At 45.2% G+C, this 5,393-nt stretch overlaps 1 long non-coding RNA gene across 1 annotated transcript; it reads left to right on the top strand.

Annotated features, from left to right (window-relative positions):
• Positions 1 to 213: 213 nt before the first annotated feature.
• Positions 214 to 4,115, top strand: LOC134378804 (uncharacterized). The gene is made up of 2 exons (XR_010023700.1): positions 214 to 327; positions 2,626 to 4,115. It is a non-coding gene; the product is annotated as an uncharacterized LOC134378804 (long non-coding RNA).
• The last annotated feature ends 1,278 nt before the right edge of the window (positions 4,116 to 5,393 follow it).

Raw genomic sequence — 5,393 nt, 5'->3', positions numbered from 1 at the left:
CAATCTCAGCTGATAGCCAAGATCAGTTCACCTTCAGCTGGGAAGGAAGACAGTGGACCTTTCAAGTATTGCCCCAAGGTTATCTGCATAGCCCAACCATCTGTCATGGTTTGGTGGCTGGGGACCTATCCAAATGGACTAGGCCTAGCACGCTTACAATGTTTCACTACATGGATGATGTGTTACTAACCTCTGATTCTCTTGCAGATTTAACCCAGGCAGCTCCAACACTGTTAAGTCATTTGGAACAATGTGGGTGGGCTGTGAACACAGCCAAAGTGCAAGGAACTGGGCTGTCAGTCAAATTCCTGGGAGTGGTCTGGTCAGGTAAGACAAGAGTCATCCCAGAGGCTATTATAGATAAGATACAGGCATACCCTCGACCCATAACTGTAGCTCAGCAACAGACATATTTGGGACTTTTGGGGTATTGGAGAGCTTTTGTACACCATATGACAAAGAAAGGAGCCCTCTGGGATTGGACTGAGGAATAGAAAGAACAAGTTTATTGGGCTACAAAAAGGGCAATATGGCAAGTACAAGCTTTACAAGTGGCTGACCCCACTATGCCTTTTAAGTTAGGTGTACATATAACCTAGGAGGGGTTAGGATGGGGTTAGTGGCAGAGACAGTACCGATTATGCACACCGGTAGGATTCTGGTCTCAGCTCTGGAAGGGTGCTGAAGTGCATTATACCCTAATAGAAAAGCAGTTAGCAGATGTGTATTCTGCCTTGATAGCCACTGAAGATATCACAGGAACTGCCAAAGTCCTAGTAAGGATGACATACCCTGTAACAGGTTGGCTGTGAATGTGGGCCACCAACCCTAAAATGGGTGAAGCTCAGACTCCCACTTTGTCTAAATGGGGAGCACAAAGGAGCACTGTGTCAATGAGTCCTCTGTCCAAAGAGTTGCAAGCTGTGCTAGGCCCAGTACAGGTTGTGGAGGAAACTTTGACACAACCATTACCCATGGAGGTGGAGGCTACACCTTTCCATGAGGGACAGCGACCTATCACAGAACAAGCTTGGTATACAAATGGCTCTAGCATGGGACCTTTAGCATAGTGGAGAGTGGTTGCTGTCCAGCCCTTAACAGATACCATGTGGCATAAAGACGGCACAGGGCAAAACAGTCAATGAGCTAAATTGAGAGCAGTAGGGATGGTGATAAAAAAAGAGCCTGGACCATTAACCATCTGTACTGACTGCTGGACTGTGTACAAAGGTTTAAACCTTTGGATTTCTACTTGGAAGTATCAATGGTGGATGGTAGGCCACTGTTCCCTGTGAGGACAAGCCATGTGGCAAGAGTTATGGGAATTGGGGCATGAGAAAGAAGTAACTCTTTTCCATGTCACAGGACACTTCCCCTTAGCCAGTCCAGTAAATGATAAAGCCGATGCCTTGGCTAAGGTAAGATGGCTGGAGAGAGCTCCAGCTACTGATGTAGCCCAGTGGTTACATCAACAAATGCAGCGTGCTGGCAGTAAAACCATGTGGATGGCAGCTCAAAGATGGGCCCTGCCTATAAAATGGGAAGATATAGTGAATGCCTGTCATGCTTGCCCACTATGTGCTCAAGAGAGTCCACCCCCCTGGCGGGTGCCCCATACAGATGAGCAAATAACTCAAGGAAGGGTGCCCCTGACTCGATGGCAAGTGGACTTCGTCGAACCACTGCCAAGGTCGGAGAATTTCAGATATATCTTCACAGCTGTTGACATGGCTACTGGTCTTCTGTTTGTATGGCCTTGTAAGGCCCCAGACCAGGTAAACACTGTGAAGGCACTGAACAGCCTTACGGCTATGTATGGCCGGCCTATAGTCATAGAGAGTGATAATGGAACCCACTTTACTGGACACGGGATTCAGAGGTGGGCCTCCCAATTGTCCATTCAGTGGAAGTTACATGTGCCATATCATCCCTAAGCAGGGGAATGATTGAATGGTACAATGGTCTTTTAAAAAAGGGACTAAGGCTATCTGCCCAACCCCCATCCCTGAAGGGGTGGACACACTGATTATGGCCAACAGTCAGGATTCTAAATGACAGACCCTGCAAGGGTGGACCCCCTCCAGTGGAAGCTCTGTTGTATAGGGCTGCAGCACCTATACAGCTGCAAATCACTACTAAAGATAAGATTTTGAAGCCAGTATATGGCAAGAATGGAAATATTCTCTTACTGGCCCCAACCTGTTTGCAACAGGGACAGACAGTACAATGGGAATGGCCTTGGAGAATAAAAGCCCCCCATATATGCTGGGTAGGTTTAATAGGGCCTTGGGGAAAAGGATTAGAGGAAGGCTTGCAAGTTTCACCTTGGGTGACAAGTACCTGGCCTCCTCAAGTAAACGAACATGGCCTGAGACAGATAAGCACTCTGTTCCAAAGGGCACACTTATATTATCATTATGGCCAATTATGAGTTCCGTTATACTGTTACATGTAGAACCTACAGATTCGACAGTGTTAACAGATAAAGTGTGGTATCACAAGCCAGGTAAGATACCTATTCCTGCAACCATCCTTTCTCAGGATGGCAAACTGGCATGTATCTTACTAGAGGGGCAAGAATTTCCCCTATTGGTACCAATAACTCTTCTGTCTTTTCGCCCATAGTGTTCCGGCTGCAGGCACTGCATCAGAGTCAACTGGGTACATACATACGTTGGCGTGATCATCTACTGAATATGCACTGAACTTCACATCAGTATGACTACAAGATTCCCATGGAAAATCACACCAGTGGTGACTACTAACTGGACATATGTGGCTAATAGTTAAAAGAACAGAACTACAAGCCTTAAGTCATATTGAACAGACAATAGGTTATGTAAATGTAAGGGTCATTTATCCTCCCTAAGAGAACATCATGGGAAATTCTGAACATGTAGATTGTATGGCAAGGGACCCTGAAGGGGTGGATTGTTGGGAAAATGGAATAATTTAATCAAGCCCCCCTTGCCTTAGGTCTGGTTGGGGGTGGTGCAGTGCATTCTTTGTAAATGAGTTGTATGTGGGTGGAGTTAGTGTGCCTGCACATGGTGCCACCAGTTGGCTGGCATCTACTGCCCCAGGCATCCACTCCATGTAGCCATGCTCTCCAACCTACAGCTTCCAAGGACCTGTTTGCTGGTTACATAGCTCATAGATGTGCGTGTGAGGGGTCTGGTGACCCGGCCTGGCATGTGAAGAGTTTGTGACCCAGTCTGGACAACGGGCTTGAGGGGCCTGTGAGCTCGACAGTTGGCCCAGTCAGCAGGATTATGGGCAAGTAAAAGAGCTTGACAATTGGTGTCACAAACAGGATTACAGGCAGGTAAAATAGCATAACACTAGAGTAACAGCATTTGCAAATGAGTACTCAGGATAAAAATGATTAGACTGTGAGTCTGATCAGAAAATAGTCATCCTTTTCCTCTTCGCCACGAGAGGGTGCATCCCACATTAGATTTGGGAGCTTTCCAAAGTCTGGGATCTGGTCTATCTTTAATATCTGACTGTCAGTGCTCCATAAATGTAGCTGAATTAATTAGTAAATATATAATAATGCATTAGAAAATGGAGCCTTGGTCCAGTTGCACTTCACTCTTCACAGGAGCTCCAACTGAGAGCAAAGTAACCTCTTTTGACACGATTTCATCATTACTACATTTCAGTCTACTAGGTAGTGAATTCAAAAGCCAAGACCAAATCTAGAAAAATGGGTTTCTATGATTTTTCCCATTTTCCAACCTGAAAGTGTGTGGCTATATACATGTAATGACTGCTGAAGTAGCCCAACTAGAAATTCTGCACTTTATACTACCTTGATAGTTACAAAATAATAGATTTCAAGTCCTCTGTGGTGGCAAGGGTGACTTAAACAGTGTTGAATATTCTGGAAATGAAGAAGTGGCAGAAGGCTGCTTTCTTAACTTTTCAGTGGATTTAATTCCTTTTTCTTTTATACTTTGCTCAAGAAGTTCAGAGCTAACTGAAACATCAACTTCCAGACATACTTGATTTTTATTAAATCTAAATGGTTCATCCCAAGAAGATATTGTATGTGAGTGCAGTGTTTTTTGAAACTTTATAGTTGTCTATGCAATCATAACTCTTTGAGGTCACATGAGGTTTGAGTAGCCACTTTGTGTATTAAGATAAATATGAAGCAGTTTCTGTTCTCTGCTCCAAAGTTGCTCACACTCTGGTGGGGGAGGTTGTCTCAGTACAGGTGAGGTGTCTGGGGAACTACGTACAAAGTCTTTGGGCTTCATTGAAAAAGTCATTTGTGAAGAAACAGAACCTGCCAAGAAGGCAGAAGGAGTGCAACGTGTTTCCTCTTCCTTCCTTTAAGGATGGCATTGGTCTCAGGATTCCTAAGCTTTGGTAGGGCCGGGAAGGTGGTTGTCTGCTGCTTCTCACTTTTAATGCTAAAGCATTCTGTGGGCATAATCACTTGGGAGATTTAAGTGAGCCCTATGAAGTTGACTTAAGTGTCCCAGGTGTTACTTGTCAGGGTTTTTTTTCTCTTTATTTATACATATTTATAGGGTAGAGAGTTGACTATCAGTATTTGTGTCCAGTATGTGATGATCAAATCAATATTATTAGCATGTTCATCATTGCAAATCATAATTATTCTTTGTGTGCCTTACTCAACTCATCAGTTTTGAGGGCAAGGCCTAGTCTTAATTATCTTTATATTGGCCTTTCTGAACTTGGCCCTGTACAGGTACACAGATGGTGCTCATTAAATGTGTGTTGACTTGAATTGCCCACAGGGATCGAAGGGAGAGGATTCAGATGGGCTGTTTCCGTTTCTCGCTGGTTAGGCTGCCTTGCTGCCTCTGAGAATCAGACAAGGTGGAGCACTCCCTCCTCTCTTAACCTTAACCTCAGGGGGCTTGTGAGGACTTTCTTCACCCAAGACCCTTATAGCCCACTCTGGAGACAGCCCACGGCAGCTTAAGAGCGGGACAATCAGTGCACGTTCAGCCCAGGTCCCCCCTTTCCTCCCCACCAGGTAAGTCAGCCAGAACTTATAATGGAAACACTAGAAACTGTCTCACCTGTCGCCAGGAACGCTGGCTAAGTTGACCCCAAACAAAGTAGTAAAGAGGCCCCTTTTGCTTTTTTCTAGAAGTTAAGGGCGGCGCTGTAATCTTAATTTCCTGAAATCAGCACCTCTTCTCTTGTCCACCCCTTCTTGGAAGAAAACTGACCAGAACCTCACAGCCTTGGGGCACGAACTTCTATAGGCTAATTAACGGGCTCGCGGAAAGTCCATGCCTCCCTCTCCCCTCGTTTTCTCATCCTGCGGGCTTTTAGTCTGTCCTGAGAATCAGACAGATGAACGACACATTTTTGCTCACTCCAAGACTTGTAAAACTGTGAGCAACTCT

Source organism: Cynocephalus volans, chromosome 5 (genome assembly GCF_027409185.1).
Source record: "Cynocephalus volans isolate mCynVol1 chromosome 5, mCynVol1.pri, whole genome shotgun sequence".
Taxonomy (NCBI): domain Eukaryota; kingdom Metazoa; phylum Chordata; class Mammalia; order Dermoptera; family Cynocephalidae; genus Cynocephalus; species Cynocephalus volans.
Note: the sequence above shows the minus strand (reverse complement) of the source record. Positions and strands in the feature narration are given on the sequence as shown.